At 60.1% G+C, this 17,184-nt stretch overlaps 1 non-coding gene across 1 annotated transcript; it reads left to right on the top strand.

The window, feature by feature from the left end:
• Positions 1–12,662: 12,662 nt before the first annotated feature.
• Positions 12,663–12,781, top strand: LOC131865101 (5S ribosomal RNA). The gene has a single exon (XR_009363834.1). It is a non-coding gene; the product is annotated as a 5S ribosomal RNA (ribosomal RNA).
• The last annotated feature ends 4,403 nt before the right edge of the window (positions 12,782–17,184 follow it).

The raw sequence follows: 17,184 nt of genomic DNA on the forward strand, positions 1-17,184 counted from the left end.
AAGAGTCGCGATGCTCCGCAACCTACGTGCAAAGCGGTCGCACACCGGGTAAGGGAGTGAGAGCCCCAAACATAGCTGGGCGAGGCGCTCACTCCGCTCTTTAATATCTCGTTAATACCGCCAAGGAAATGGCACAAGCACACACACACAAGCATCCTCGGAAGAGGACAGTTCGAGTGACAGGTCAAATCCAAGAGTTCCGAAGACTACCTCCAGGAACAATCGGGAACAAGACCGATTACAAGTCGTCGAGTCTGTTACTGGGCGAACACGAGATGCGCACAGGAAATCGATCAGCCCTCACAATGGCCCAAGGCCAGAGATCGGACTGCTACGATTTACCCCAACAATCATCGTGCCACTCTTCGCAGAGAGGTGATAGACGCCAACGAGCCCGCGCATAGCAATCGAGGTGTAAAAAGGGCGTTGAAGGCAGGAAGCCTGGACGAAAGAGGCTACGAGGTCACCTCGAAGCGGTCTAAGAATCGGGCGCACTTGGGGCGACTACCAGTGCCAACCCCTTATCCCGCGGTGCGTCCGACACACAGAAATTTCCAAGGCGGCCAAGGAGCCTCCCCGCATAGCAATCGGGGTGTGAGGTTACGGATGCAGCATTGATAGCAATCGAGGTGGGAGGCGAAGGATGCAGAAGTGAGAGCCGAGGGATGTAGCAGAGATAGCAATCGGGGTGTGTGATGCAGAAGAGATAGCAATCGAGGTGTGCGGTGGGAAGGGCCCAGCAGCCAGAATGCATGAAGCGACGGATGAAGCAGTGATGACAACCGGGCTGTGAGGAGAGGAGGGATGCAGCCAAGAAAGCAATCAGGGCTCGAGGCAAGGGATGCATCAAGGATAGCAATCATGTTGTGAGGCGAGATTCCAAAGGCTAAACGTGAGAGGCTGCAGGGTCGACTCAGAGAGGTCTATGCATGTGAGAGGCTGAAAGCAAGGTCAACTCGGAGCGGTCTATGCATCGGGCGCGCTTGGGGCGACTACCAGTGCCAACCCCTTATCCCGCGACGCGTCCGACAAAGAGAACGTTCCAAGGCGGCAGAGGAGGTTACCAGCCGAAGGATGCAGTAGCAATAACAGGTATAGTTCCGCGGCGGCCGAGAAGACTCACCGCATAGGAATCGGGATGCGAGGCGAGGGATGCGGCGGGAAGGCCCCGACGGCTAAACGGAAGAGGCTGCAGGGCCGCCTCGGAATGGTCCAAGCATCGGACGCGATTGGGACGACTACCAGTGCCAACCCCTTATCCCGCGATGCGTCCGATACACAGATAGTTCCAAGGCGGCCGAGGAGCCTCACCGCATATCAATCGGGGTGCGAGGCGAGGGATGGGGCGGGAAGGCCCCAACGGCTAGAGGGAAGAGGCTTCAGGGCCACCTCGGAATGCTCCAAGCATCGGACGCGCTTGGGGCGACTACCAGTGCCAACCCCTTATCCCGCGATGCGTCCGATACACAGATGGTTCCAAGGCGGCCGAGGAGCCTCACCGCATAGCAATCGGGGGTGCGAGGCGAGGGATGGGGCGGGAAGGCCCCAACGGCTAGACGGAAGAGGCTTCAGGGCCGCCTCGGAATGGTCCAAGCATCGGACGCGCTTGGGGCGACTACCAGTGACAACCCCTCATCCCGCGATGCGTCCGATACGAAGATGGTTCCAAGGCGGCCGAGGAGCCTCACCGCATAGCAATCGGGGTGCGAGGTGGGGGATGCGGCGAGATGGCCCCAACGGCTAGACGGAAGAGGCCACAGGGCCGCGTCGGAATAGTCCAAGCATCGGACGCGCTTGGGGCGACTACCAGTGACAACCCCTTATCCCGCGATGCGTCCGATACGAAGATAGTTCCAAGGCGGCCGAGGAGCCTCACCGCATAGCAATCCGGGTGCGAGGTGGGGGATGCGGCGAGATGGCCCCAACGGCTAGACGGAAGAGGCTGCAGGGCCGCCTCGGAATAGTCCAAGCATCGGACGCGCTTGGGGCGACTACCAGTGACAACCCCTTATCCCGCGATGCTTCCGATACGAAGACAGTTCCAAGGCGGCCGAGGAGCCTCACCGCATAGCAATGGGGGTGCGAGGTGAGGGATGCGGCGAGATGGCCCCAACGGCTAGACGGAAGAGGCCACAGGGCCGCCTCGGAATAGTCCAAGCATCGGACGCGCTTGGGGCGACTACCAGTGACAACCCCTTATCCCGCGATGCATCCGATACGAAGATAGTTCCCAGGCGGCCGAGGAGCCTCACCGCATAGCAATCGGGGTGCGAGGCGAGGGATGCGGCGAGATGGCCCCAAAGGGTAGACGGAAGAGGCTGCGGGGCCGCCTCGGAATAGTCCAAGCATCGAACGCGCTTGGGGCGACTACCACTGCCAACCCCTTATCCCGCGATGCGTCCGATACACAGATAGTTCCGAGGCGGCCGAGGAGCTGGGGGATGCGGCGAGATGGCCCCAACGGCTAGACGGAAGAGGCTGCAGGGCCGCCTCGGAATAGTCCAAGCATCGGACGCGCTTGGGGCGACTACCAGTGACAACCCCTTATCCCGCGATGCGTCCGATACACAGATAGTTCCGAGGCGGCCAAGGAGCCTCACCGCATAGCAATCGTGGTGCGAGGTGGGGGATGCAGCGAGATGGCCCCAACGGCTAGACGGAAGAGGCTGCAGGGCCGCCTCGGAATGGTCCAAGCATCGGACGCGCTTGGGGCGACTACCACTGCCAACCCCTTATCCCGCGATGCGTCCGATACACAGATAGTTCCAAGGCGGCCGAGGAGCCTCACCGAATAGCAATCGGGGTGCGAGGCGAGGGATGCGGCGAGAAAGCCCCAACGGCTAGAGGGAAGAGGCTTCAGGTCCGCCTCGGAATGGTCCAAGCATCGGACGCGCTTGGGGCGACTACCAGTGACAACCCCTTATCCCGCGACGCGTCCGATACACAGATAGTTCCAAGGCGGCCGAGGAGCCTCACCGCATAGCAATCGGGGTGCGAGGCGAGGGATGCGGCGAGAAGGACCCAACGGCTAGACGGAAGAGGCTTCAGGGCCGCCTCGGAATGGTCCAAGCATCGGACGCGCTTGGGGCGACTACCAGTGACAACCCCTTATCCCGCGACGCGTCCGATACACAGATAGTTCCAAGGCGGCCGAGGAGCCTCACCGCATAGCAATCGGGGTGCGAGGCGAGGGATGCGGCGAGAAGGACCCAACGGCTAGACGGAAGAGGCTTCAGGTCCGCCTCGGAATGGTCCAAGCATCGGACGCGCTTGGGGCGACTACCAGTGACAACCCCTTATCCCGCGACGCGTCCGATACACAGATAGTTCCAAGGCGGCCGAGGAGCCTCACCGCATAGCAATCGGGGTGCGAGGCGAGGGATGCGGCGAGAAGGACCCAACGGCTAGACGGAAGAGGCTTCAGGGCCGCCTCGGAATGGTCCAAGCATCGGACGCGCTTGGGGCGACTACCAGTGACAACCCCTTATCCCGCGACGCGTCCGATACACAGATAGTTCCAAGGCGGCCGAGGAGCCTCACCGCATAGCAATCGGGGTGCGAGGCGAGGGATGCGGCGAGAAGGACCCAACGGCTAGACGGAAGAGGCTTCAGGGCCGCCTCGGAATGGTCCAAGCATCGGACGCGCTTGGGGCGACTACCAGTGACAACCCCTTATCCCGCGACGCGTCCGATACACAGATAGTTCCAAGGCGGCCGAGGAGCCTCACCGCATAGCAATCGGGGTGCGAGGCGAGGGATGCGGCGAGAAGGACCCAACGGCTAGACGGAAGAGGCTTCAGGTCCGCCTCGGAATGGTCCAAGCATCGGACGCGCTTGGGGCGACTACCAGTGACAACCCCTTATCCCGCGACGCGTCCGATACACAGATAGTTCCAAGGCGGCCGAGGAGCCTCACCGCATAGCAATCGGGGTGCGAGGCGAGGGATGCGGCGAGAAGGACCCAACGGCTAGACGGAAGAGGCTTCAGGGCCGCCTCGGAATGGTCCAAGCATCGGACGCGCTTGGGGCGACTACCAGTGACAACCCCTTATCCCGCGACGCGTCCGATACACAGATAGTTCCAAGGCGGCCGAGGAGCCTCACCGCATAGCAATCGGGGTGCGAGGCGAGGGATGCGGCGAGAAGGACCCAACGGCTAGACGGAAGAGGCTTCAGGGCCGCCTCGGAATGGTCCAAGCATCGGACGCGCTTGGGGCGACTACCAGTGACAACCCCTTATCCCGCGATGCGTCCGATACACAGATAGTTCCAAGGCGGCCGAGGAGCCTCACCGCATAGCAATCGGGGTGCGAGGCGAGGGATGCGGCGAGAAGGACCCAACGGCTAGACGGAAGAGGCTTCAGGGCCGCCTCGGAATGGTCCAAGCATCGGACGCGCTTGGGGCGACTACCAGTGACAACCCCTTATCCCGCGACGCGTCCGATACACAGATAGTTCCAAGGCGGCCGAGGAGCCTCACCGCATAGCAATCGGGGTGCGAGGCGAGGGATGCGGCGAGAAGGACCCAACGGCTAGACGGAAGAGGCTTCAGGGCCGCCTCGGAATGGTCCAAGCATCGGACGCGCTTGGGGCGACTACCAGTGACAACCCCTTATCCCGCGACGCGTCCGATACACAGATAGTTCCAAGGCGGCCGAGGAGCCTCACCGCATAGCAATCGGGGTGCGAGGCGAGGGATGCGGCGAGAAGGACCCAACGGCTAGACGGAAGAGGCTTCAGGGCCGCCTGGGAATGGTCCATGCATCGCACGCGCTTGGGGCGACTACCAGTGACAACCCCTTATCCCGCGACGCGTCCGATACACAGATAGTTCCAAGGCGGCCGAGGAGCCTCACCGCATAGCAATCGGGGTGCGAGGCGAGGGATGCGGCGAGAAGGACCCAACGGCTAGACGGAAGAGGCTTCAGGGCCGCCTCGGAATGGTCCAAGCATCGGACGCGCTTGGGGCGACTACCAGTGACAACCCCTTATCCCGCGACGCGTCCGATACACAGATAGTTCCAAGGCGGCCGAGGAGCCTCACCGCATAGCAATCGGGGTGCGAGTCGAGGGATGCGGCGAGAAGGACCCAACGGCTAGACGGAAGAGGCTTCAGGGCCGCCTCGGAATGGTCCAAGCATCGGACGCGCTTGGGGCGACTACCAGTGACAACCCCTTATCCCGCGATGCGTCTGATACACAGATAGTTCCAAGGCGGCCGAGGAGCCTCACCGCATAGCAATCGGGGTGCGAGGCAAGGGATGCGGCGAGAAGGACCCAACGGCTAGACGGAAGAGGCTTCAGGGCCGCCTCGGAATGGTCCAAGCATCGGACGCGCTTGGGGCGACTACCGTTGCCAACCCCTTATCCCGCGATGCGTCTGATACACAGATAGTTCCGAGGCGGCCGAGGAGCCTCACCGCATAGCAATCGGGTTGCGAGGCAGATTATTGGGAAGGGAACCCCCTGGGATGCGGCTCAAGCAGTGCCCAAAGGGACTGGAATGCGGAATCACATCGAGAGACCCAAATGCTATACGAGGGCTCAAATCGAATTATCGATTTGGCCACGACATGGACGCATCGGAACGACTACCTTTGCCGAACCACTCGCAATTGCATCCATACCGAAACCAATAGACATTTCCGTTAGAGCCCTCGCATAGCATTCGGGAATCTCGCATGCCCCTCTAAATCGACCAATGCTGGCGCTCAACGAAAATCCGAGCGCTACCACCGTTCGAGCGCCAGCATTGGTCGAGTTAGAGGGGCACGGGGGAGAATGCTCCAGTCAACACCTCCCCTATATAAGTTATTTGTCCGATTCTCGCACAACCGTAGTCTGCCTCGTCGAATCAAACAACGGTCCCAGATTCCGACTTCCGTTCCGTAGAGACCCAAAAGCTAGATGGAGGCTCGCAAGAAAGAGAGTCGGCGCATAGCAATCGGGTTTCTCGAACGTTTAGGGACCGAGCTCACTTGCGGATAGGGCAAAATCCGCCAAGCAACCCAAAAGCTAGACGGGGGCTCGAATCGAATCGCCTAGGCGGCCACAACAACGACGTGTTGGATCGACTACCAGTGCCAAACCATTCAGCAAGACTAGTCTGTGTCGAGGCCGGATAGAGATTCTCAGAGAGCGCCCGTATAGCATTTAGGAGACCTGCCGCGTCCCTCACACTCGACAAATGGTGGTGCACGTTTATAAATCCGAGCGATCCCAACCCTTTCAAGCACCAACATCGGTCGAGATAGAGGGGCACGGAGGGGGCTGCGTGAGACAACACAGTCCCCTATATAAGTTATTTGTCCGATTCTCACACATCCGAAGAATGGTCATCAAATCGGACAACAGCCCAAACTTCCGACTTCCGTCCCAGAAAGCCCAAGAGCTATCTAAAACGTTCATGGCCGGAACTCGATCGCGGCTATACCAGTCCGCCAAGCAACCCAAAAGCTAGACTGGAGCTCTAGTCGAATCACCTCTGTGGCCATTGCAAGGACGTGTTGGAGCGACTACCATTGCCGAACCATTCCGCAGGTCGAGTCCATACCAAGGCCGCATAGAGATTCACGATGAGCTCCTGCATAGCAATCAGGAGACTTGCCGTGTCCATCACAATCGATAAATCCTGGTGCAAGATTTTTGCATCCGAGCGCTCCAACCAGTCGAGCACCAGCATCAATCGACATAAACGGGCACGGGGGGAGGATGCTCGAGAACACTACCTCCCCTATATAAGTTATTTGTCCGATTCTCAAGCAGCCGAAGTCTGGTCATCGAATCGGGTCAAAGACCACAACTTCCGACTTTACCCACAATGCAAGTCATCGAATCGAACATCGGCCCCCGAGTCGGACTCCATGCGTATGTCAGGTCATCGGACCCAAATTCCGCCTTCCTGCGCATGGCGGGCCATCAATATCAACTCGGTCATCGGACCCAAACTCCGCCTTTCTGCGCATGGCACGCCTTCAAATCGGTCATCGGACCCAAATTCCGCCTTCCTGTGCATGGCGGGCCATCAACATCAACTCGGTCATCGGACCCAAATTCCGCCTTTCTGCGCATGGCACGCCATCAACTCGGTCATCGGACCCAAATTCCGCCTTCCTGCGCATGGCAGGTCATCGGACACAAATTCAGACCTCGCCAATATGCCTACGTATCGAATCGGTCATCGGACCCAACTTCCGACTTCATCCATACTGTAGGGTCTTTGAGGTTGGCGCGGTGCGCTCAACCCGGGGAGTCGACCCATCGAAGCATACACCTCCCCTATATAAGCTATTTGTCCGATTCCCACACCTGTGTAGTTTGCACCTCTGACCAGGACATCGACCCCAACTTCCGAACTCGACTGCAACGACGGCACCAGCGCCTTGGTGCGCACCTTGCGACGCACAGTCCCAACATTCGCCTTCCTGCACATGGCAGGTCATCGGACCCAAATTCCGACCTCGCGAGTATGCCTACATATCGAATCGGTCATCGGACACAACTTCCGACTTCATCCATACCGTAGGGTCTTTGAGGTTGGCGCGGTGCGCTCAACCCGGGGAGTCGACCCAACGAAGCATACACCTCCCCTATATAAGCTATTTGTCCGATTCCCACACCTGTGTAGTTTGCACCTCCGATCAGGACATCGACCCCAACTTCCGAACTCGCCTGCAACGACCGAACCAGCGCCTTGGTGCGCACCTTGCAACGCACAGTGCCAACATTCGCCTTCCTGCACATGGCAGGTCATCGGACCCAAATTCCGACCTCGCGAGTATGCCTACATATCGAATCGGTCATCGGACCCAACTTCCGACTTCATCCATACCGTAGGGTCTTTGAGGTTGGCGCGGTGCGCTCAACCCGGGGAGTCGACCCAACGAAGCATACACCTCCCCTATATAAGCTATTTGTCCGATTCCCACACCTGTGTAGCTTGCACCTCCGATCAGGACATCGACCCCAACTTCCGAACTCGACTAAAAAGACCGCACCAGCACCTTGGTGTGCACCTTGCAACGCACAGTGCCAACATTCGCCTTCCTGCACATGGCAGGTCATCGGACCCAAATTCCGACCTCATGAGCATACCTACTAATCGAATCGGTCATCGGACCCAACTTCCGACTTCATCCATACCGTAGGGTCTTTGAGGTTGGCGCGGTGCGCTCAACCTGGGGAGTCGACCCATCGAAGCATACACCTCCCCTATATAAGCTATTTGTCCGATTCCGACACCTGTGTAGTTTGCACCTCCGCTCAGGACATCGACCCCAACTTCCGAACTCGCCTGCAACGACCGAACCAGCGCCTTGGTGCGCACCAAAAGTGCGCACTTTTGGAGGGCACTTTTGTGCGCTCCAAAGGTGCGCACTTTTGGAGGGCACTTTTGTGCGCTCCAAAGGTGCGCACTTTTGGAGGGCACTTTTTGGAGGGCACTTTTGTGCGCTCCAAAGGTGCGCACTTTTGGAGGGCACTTTTTGGAGGGCACTTTTCTGCGCTCCAAAGGTGCGCACTTTTGGAGGGCACTTTTTGGAGGGCACTTTTCTGCGCTCCAAAGGTGCGCACTTTTGGAGGGCACTTTTTGGAGGGCACTTTTCTGCGCTCCAAAGGTGCGCACTTTTGGAGGGCACTTTTTGGAGGGCACTTTTCTGCGCTCCAAAGGTGCGCACTTTTGGAGGGCACTTTTGTGCACTCCAAAGGTGCACACTTTTGGAGGGCACTTTTTGGAGGGCACTTTTCTGCACTCCAAAGGTGCGCACTTTTGGAGGGCACTTTTTGGAGGGCACTTTTGTGCGCTCCAAAGGTGCGCACTTTTGGAGGGCACTTTTTGGAGGGCACTTTTGTGCGCTCCAAAGGTGCGCACTTTTGGAGGGCACTTTTGTGCACTCCAAAGGTGCGCACTTTTGGAGGGCACTTTTCCTGCGCTCCAAAGGTGCACACCTAGGTGAGCACCTTCGACCACACCTTGTAGCACACCAAACTCTGACTTTCGACTTCATCCGCAATGCAGGGTCTTTGAGGTTGGCGCAATGCGCACAACCAGGGGAGTCGACCCATCAAACCCAACACCTCCCCTATATAAGCTATTTGTCTGATTCTCATACATGCGTAGCCTGCAGGAGCAATTAGGACATCGACCCCAACTTTCGGCTTCTAAACGAAAACAAGGTCTTTGAGGTTGGTGTAATGCGAACAACTAGGGGAGTCAACCCATCAAACCCAACACCTCCCCTATATAAGCTATTTGTCTGATTCTCATACATGTGTAGTCTACAGGAGCAATTAGGACATCGACCCCAACTTTTGACTTCTTAACGAAAACAAGGTCTTTGAGGTTGACGTAATGCGCACAACCAGGGGAGTCGACCCATCAAACCCAACACCTCCCCTATATAAGCTATTTGTCCGATTCTCATACATGTGTAGCCTACAGGAGCCATTAGGACATTGACCCCAACTTTTGACTTCTTAACGAAAACAAGGTCTTTGAGGTTGGCGTAATGCGCACAACCAAGGGAGTTGACCCATCAAACCCAACACCTCCCCTATATAAGCTATTTGTCTGATTCTCATACATGTGTAGCCTGCAACAACGATTAGGACATCCACCCCAACTTCTGAATTCGTCTGCGTTGACCGCACCAAAGGTGCACGCCTTGGTGCTCACCAAAATCCGACTTCCGACTTCTTCTGCTATGCGGGGTCTTTGAGGTTGGCGCAGTGCGCACAACCAGGGGAGTCAACCCACCGAATGCAACACCTCCCCTATATAAGCTATTTGTCTGATTCTCATACATGCGTAGACTGCAGCAATGATTAGGACATCCACCCCAACTTTTGACTTCTTAAACAAGACAGGGTCTTTGAAGTTGGTGCAGTGCACACAACCAGGGGAGTCGACCCATCAAACGCAACACCTCCCCTATATAAGCTATTTGTCCGATTCTCATACGTGTAGTCTGCAGCAGCGATTAGGACATCGACCCCAACTTCCGAATTCGTTTGCATTGACCGCACCAAAGGTGCACGCCTTGGTGTGCACCTTGGAGTGCACTTTGGTGCTCACCTCGGTGCACACTTTGGTGTGCACCTCGGTGTGCACCAAAGGTGCGCACCTTGGAGCGCACCAAAGGTGTACACTTTGGAGCGCACCACATAGGGTCTTTGAGAGGTTGGCGCAGTGCGCACACCAAGGTGGGTGTTGAGGTGCGTGCCGAGGTGGGTGGGTGCTAGGGTGCGCTCCATGGTGGGTGCCAGGGTGGGTGCGTGCTAGGGTGGATTCCAAAGAGGGTCATAGGGTGGGTGCCAAGGTGGGTTGGTGATATAGTGGGTTCAAAGGTGGGTACTAGGGTGGGTTCCAAGGTGGGTCACAAGTTGGGTGCCAGGATGCGTGGGTGTTAGGTTGGGTGCCAAGGTGGGCTCCTGCGTGGGTGGGTGCTAGGGTGGGTTTCAAGGTGGACGCGAGGGCGGGTGCCAAGGTGGGTAACAAGTTGGGTGTTAGGATGGGTGAGTGCTAGAGTGGGTGCCAAGGTGGGTGGGTGCTAAGGTGGATGCCAAGGTGGTTCACAGGGTGGGTGGGTTCTAGGGTGAGTTCCAAGGTGGGTCACAGGTTTAGTGCTAGGGTGCGTGTCAAGGCGGGTGTCGAGGTGCCTGGGTGCTAGGGTGTGGATGCCAATGTGGGTCATAGGGTGGGTACTAGGGTGGGCTGCAATGTGGGTGCCAAGGTGGGTAACATGCTCGGTTGGTTCTAAATTGGGTGTCAGGGTGGGTGTGCACCCACCTTGCCCGAGGTGGGTGCCAAGGTGCCAGTGTGGGTGGGTGCTAAGGTGGATGCCAAGGTGGGTGAGAAGGTGGGTGATAGGTTGAGTGGTAGGATGGGTGGGTGCCAAGATGGGTCACAGGGTGGGTGCAAGGGTGGGTAGGTGCTAGGGTTGGTGTCAGGGTGGGTGGGTGCTAGGTTGGGTTCCAAGGTGGGTGCGAGGGTGAGTGTCAAGGTGGGTCACAGGTTAGGTGCTAGGATGGGTGAGTGCTAGGGTGCAAAGGTGCCAGGGTGGGTGCTAGGATGGGTCGATGCTAGGGTGAGTGGCAAGGTGGGTCCACAAGTGTCAAGGTGGGTGCCGAGGTGGGTGCCAACTTGGGTTCCAAGGTGGGTGCCAAGTGGGCGACTGCTATGGTGGATGCCAAGGTGGGTCACGGGGTGGGTGCCAAGTTGCTAGGTTGTGTTCCAAGGTGGGTGCCAACGTGGCTGCTAGGGTGCGTGGGTTAAAGGGTGTGTCACAACGTGGGTGCCAGGATGGGTGCGCACCCACACTGGCCAAGACGGGTGCAAGGTTGGGTTCCAAGCCCGGTCACAGGCTGGGTGCTAGGATGGGTGGGTGCCAAGGTGGGCACCAGGGTGGGTGCACCCACCCTGGCCAAGGTGGGTCACGGGGTGGGTCCTAGGGTGGGTAACAGGGTGGGTACTAAGGTGCGTGCCAAGGTGGGTCATGGGGTGGGTGCCAAGGTGGGCACCAGGGTGGGTGTGCACCAACCCTAGCCAGGGTAGGTCACGGGGTGGTTGTCGGGGTGGGCGTCAAGGAGCCAAGGTGGGTGGCAAGTAGCCAAGTTGCGTGCCAAGGTGGGTGTCGGGGTGGGTGCCAAGGATCCAAGGTGGGTGCCAAGGAACCAAGGTGGGTGTCTGGGTGGGTGCCGAGGTGGGAGCCAGGGTGGGTCCCAAGGTGAGTGCAAAGGTGGGTGCCAGGGTCAAGGTGAGTGCCAATGTGGGTTCCAAGGTGCCAGGGTCAGGGTGAGTGCCAATGTGGGTTCAAAGGTGCTAAGTTGGGTGCGAGGTTGGGTGCGAGGGTGGGTGGGTGCCAAGGTGTGCTAGGTGGAAGCCCGGGTGGGTCGGCATCCCATGGGTGTCGAGTTGGGTGCCTGATGGGTGCTTCTTGTCAAGTTTTAGTCGTCGGGACTCATTTCGAGCCTTAGAGGTCGTTTCTTGTCCGGTTGCCCTGTCTTCGACCTGGGAACCCAATTTTGGTCCTCGGGTCCCATTTTTTTTTGTCTCGCATCCCACTTTTGGCCTGTGGCCTTTTCGGGGTCGATTCTCGTTTTGGGCATCAGAGCATGTTTCTTCTCCTAAAACCCAATATTTGTTTATTAAGTCTCGGAACACATTTTTGTTCTCGTGGACCCATCATGGGTCTTGGAACGCATTTGTGGTCCTTGGGTCCCATTTTGCATCCCGAAACTTGTGTTTTGGTGCTTGATCCCTATTTTGGGTGCCCACCTTGCACCAAGTGCGCACCCGGGGCAAACCGAGCGCCTTGGTGCACCGGGGCAAGATCGAGCGTGCACCCGAGGCGCCCCGAACATGCACCAAGGTGCACTCGGCCCACATGTGAGCGCAGGTCGTTGCGCCCGAGGTGGTGTGTGGGCACCGCGTTGCAGACGGGACACTGCACGCACACGACGCCCCGTCCAGGTGCACGCACGTAGGCCGGGCCGGGTGCACACCCGACGCCCTAGCAAGGTGCGCGCACCCGGGCAGGGCTCACACTTGGCGAACGGGGCGCACTTCGCGAGGGAGGGTGTGCACCTCGACGGGGGTGGGTGGCCGGGGTGGATTCGCACGTGGGTCGCGGTTTGCTAAGTACACACTGCGACAAGCTCATAACGGGTGCGATCATACCAGCGTTAGTGCACCGGATCCCATCAGAACTCCGCAGTTAAGCGCGCTTGGGCCGGAGTAGTACTAGGATGGGTGACCTCCCGGGAAGTCCCGGTGTTGCACCCTTTCTTAGTTTTTCGCCGGGCGTCGCAATGCTATTTGAATAAACCTTTTGCCCGTTTGCGTTCTCGTCGGGGCCGGGCCGGGCCGGGGTGCGCTGCCCGCACTACCGCGCGCGCGGGGGGGCGACACCGAGCGCGCACCCGAGGCGCCCCGAGCACACAGGCCACGGTGCAACCCGGGCGTTGTGCGCGCACCCCGGTGCGCCCGAGGTGCTGCGCGCGCACCCAGGTGAAATCGGTGTGCACCTCGGCCAGTGCGCGCTCGGTCGAGTCGCGCACGTTGGCCAAGGTGCACGGTGATGTTTCTTACTCTAAGGTTCCGCACCAGACGCCCGGGACAGGTGAGCGAAGCTGGGCGGGGCCGGGTGCGCGGCCGGGGCAGGTGCACGCAGCTGGAGAGAGCTTTGGAGCACACCAGAGGTGCGCACCTTGGAGCACACTTCGGAGCGCACCAATGATGCGCTCCATTCAAAAGTTTCCTGAAAAGGCAAAAAAAGTTGAGATTATAGAATTTCCCACTTGAGAGATTGTAAAAAAAAAAAATTTAAAATGAAGGAAACGCGGGTGCCAAGGTGTGCGCGCCCGGGTGCGCAGCCCAGCCAAGGTGTGCGCACCAAGGCGCCCACCCTGGCGAAGGTGCACGCAAGGTGCGCACCCGAGGCAAACCGGACAATTAACCCAACTTTCGACTTCGCGCGCACCTGCGCACCTTGGAGCGCACTTCGGAGCGCTCCTTGTTGCGCACCAATCTTGGGCACCTCGGAGTGCACCATGGCGCCCACCAAGGTGCGCACCCGGGGCAAACCGAGCTCCGACTTCGTGCGCACCTTGGAGCGCACGAAAGGTGCGCACCATGGCGCCCACCAAGGTGCGCAGCCCAGCCAAGGCGTGCGCATCAAGGTGCGCACCCTGGCGAAGGTGCGCACCCGGGGCAAACCGAGCTCCGACTTCGTGCGCACCTTGGAGCGCACAAAGGGTGCGCAACCCAGCCAAGGTGTGCGCACCCCGGGCAAACCGAGCTCCGAATCGTGCGCACCTTGGAGCACACTTCGGAGCCCTCCTTGGTGCGCACCGATGTTGCGCACCTCGGAGCGCACCCGGGGAAAACAATGCAATTAACCCGACTTTCGACTTCGTGGGCACCTCGGAGCGCTCTCGGGTTCGCACCTCGGAGCACACCGAGGTGCGCACCTTTGATGCGCTGCCTTCACCAATTTCCAGAAAAGGCAAGAAAACATTGAGAAGGTGTGCGCACCGAGGTGCCCACCCTGGCGAAGGTGCACGCGAGGTGCGCACCCGGGGCAAACCGGGCTCCGACTTCGTGCACGCCATGCTGCGCACCTTGGAGGGCCATGGTGCGCACCTTGGAGCACACTTCGGAGCGCTCAATGGTGCCCAACCCAGCCAAGGTGCCCACCGCGGCGAAGGTGCACGCGAGGTGCGCACCCGGGGCAAACCGGGCTCCGACTTCGTGCACGCCGCACCTTGGAGCACACTTCGGAGCGCTCCTTGGTGCGCACCAGGGCGCGCAACCCAGCCGAGGTGCCCACCCCGGCGAAGGTGCACGCGGGGTGCGCACCCGAGGCAAACCGGGCTCCGACTTCGTGCACGCCATGGTGCCCACCGCGGCGAAGGTGCACGCGAGGTGCGCACCCGGGGCAAACCGGGCTCCGACTTCGTGCACGCCGCACCTTGGAGCACACTTCGGAGCGCTCCTTGGTGCGCACCAGGGCGCGCAACCCAGCCGAGGTGCCCACCCCGGCGAAGGTGCACGCGAGGTGCGCACCCGGGGCAAACCGGGCTCCGACTTCGTGCACGCCATGGTGCCCACCGCGGCGAAGGTGCACGCGAGGTGCGCACCCGGGGCAAACCGGGCTCCGACTTCGTGCACGCCGCACCTTGGAGCACACTTCGGAGCGCTCCTTGGTGCGCACCATGGTGCCCACCAGGGCGCGCAACCCCGCCGAAGGTGCACGCGAGGTGCGCACCCGGGGCAAACCGGGCTCCGACTTCGTGCACGCCGCACCTTGGAGCACACTTCGGAGCGCTCCTTGGTGCGCACCAGGGCGCGCAACCCCGCCGAAGGTGCACGCGAGGTGCGCACCCGGGGCAAACCGGGCTCCGACTTCGTGCACGCCATGGTGCGCACCAGGGTGCCCACCGCGGCGAAGGTGCGCACCCGGGGCAAACCGGGCTCCGACTTCGTGCACGCCGCACCTTGGAGCACACTTCGGAGCGCTCCTTGGTGCGCACCAGGGCGCGCAACCCAGCCGAGGTGCCCACCCCGGCGAAGGTGCACGCGAGGTGCGCACCCGGGGCAAACCGGGCTCCGACTTCGTGCACGCCATGGTGCCCACCGCGGCGAAGGTGCGCACCCGGGGCAAACCGGGCTAGGACTTCGTGCACGCCGCACCTTGGAGCACACTTCGGAGCGCTCCTTGGTGCGCACCATGGTGCCCACCAGGCCGCGCAACCCAGCCAAGGTGTGCGCACCAAGGTGCACGCGAGGTGCGCACCCGGGGCAAACCGGGGTCCGGCTTCGTGCACGCCGCACCTTGGAGCACACATCGGGGCGCTCCCGGGTTCGCACCGGCGTTGCGCACCGTGGTGGGCACCTCGGAGCGCACCGTGGTGGGCACCTCGGAGCACACCAAGGTGGGCAGCGAGGTGCGCACCTTTGATGCGATGCCTTCACTAATTTCCATAAAAGGCAAAAGAAAACGAGATTTTAAAATTTCCGTTTTGAAAGATAGTGAGAAAAAGGGAATGCTGGTGCCATCTTGAGCCCGCCCTGGTGCGCAGCCCAGCCAAGGTGTGCGCACCAAGGTGCCCACCCTGGCGAAGGTGCGCGCCCGGGCAATTAACCCAACTTCCAACTTCGCGCGCGCCAGGGTGGGAGCGCACCCAACAACCGGGCCTGGGAAGAGCCAATGCGAGAAACCCCACCAAACGCTCTGACAAAAAAAGAGGGGGCGCTCCAGTAACCCCGCTTCGGAGCGCACCCTGGGCAAACCCAGCCAGGGTGCCCACCCCGGCCAAGGTGCAGGCGAGGTGCGCACCCGGGGCAAACCGGGCTCCGACAACGTGCACGCCGCACCTTGGAGCACACTTCGTAGCGCTCCCGGGTGCGCACCTCAGAGCACACCAAGGTGGGCAGCGAGGTGCGCACCTTTGATGCGCTGCCTTCACTAATTTCCAGAAAAGGCAAAAAAAAGAGGAGATTTTAAAATTTCCGTTTTGAAAGATAGTGAAAAAAACGGAACGCGGGTGCCATCTTGAGCCCGCCCTGGTGCACAGCCCAGGTAAGGTGCCCACCCTGGCAAAGGTGCGCACCCGGGCAATTAACCCTACTTCCGACTTCGTGCGCGCCAGGGTGGCAACCGGGCCTGGGAAGAGCCAATGCGAGAAACCCCACCAAACGCTCCGACAAAAAAAGAGGCGGCGCTCCAATAACCCCGCTTCGGAGCGCAGCCGGGGCAAACCCAGCCAAGGTGCCCACCCCGACGAAGGTGCACGCGAGGTGCGCACCCGGGGCAAACCGGGCTCCGACAACGTGCACGCAGCACCTTGGAGCACACTTCGAAGCACTCCCGGGTGCCCACCGGCGTTGCGCACCGTGGTGGGCAGCGAGGTGCGCACCTTTGATGCGCTGCCTTCACTAATTTCCAGAAAAGGCAAAAAAAAATGAGATTTTAAAATTTCCGTTTTGAAAGATAGTGAAAAAAACGGAACGCGGGTGCCATCTTGAGCCCGCCCTGGTGCGCAGCCCAGGCAAGGCATGCGCACCAAGGTGCCCACCCGCGGTGCACACCCGGGGCAAACCGGGCTCCGACTTCGTGCAGGCCGCACCTTGGAGCACACTTCGGAGCGCTCCTTGGTGCGCACCATGGTGCCCACCAGGGCGCACCCGGGGCAAACCGGGCTCCGACTTCGTGCACGCCGCACCTTGGAGCACACATCGGAGCGCTCCCAGGTTCGCACCAGCGTTGCGCACCTTTGATGCGCTGCCTTCACTAATTTCCAGAAAAGGCAAAAAAAAACGATATTTTAAAATTTCCGTTCTGAAAGATAGTGAAAAAAACGGAACGCGGGTGCCATCTTGAGCCCTTCCTGGTGCGCAGCCCAGGCAAGTTGTGCGCACCAAGGTGCCCACCCTGGCGGAGGTGCGCGCCCGGGGCAAACCGGGCTCCGACTTCGTGCACTGCATGGTGCCCACCAAGGCGCGCAACCCAGCCAAGGTGCCCACCGCAGCGAAGGTGCACGCGAGGTGCGCACCCGAGGTGCACACCCGGGGCAAACCGAGCTCCGACTTCGTGCACGCCGCACCTTGGAGCACACTTCAGAGCGCTCCTTGGTGCGCACCAGGGCGCGCAACCCAGCCAAGGTGCTCACCCCGGCGAAGGTGCA

The sequence above is a fragment of the Cryptomeria japonica genome, unplaced genomic scaffold (assembly GCF_030272615.1).
Source record: "Cryptomeria japonica unplaced genomic scaffold, Sugi_1.0 HiC_scaffold_101, whole genome shotgun sequence".
In the NCBI taxonomy this organism is placed as follows: Eukaryota; Viridiplantae; Streptophyta; class Pinopsida; order Cupressales; family Cupressaceae; genus Cryptomeria; species Cryptomeria japonica.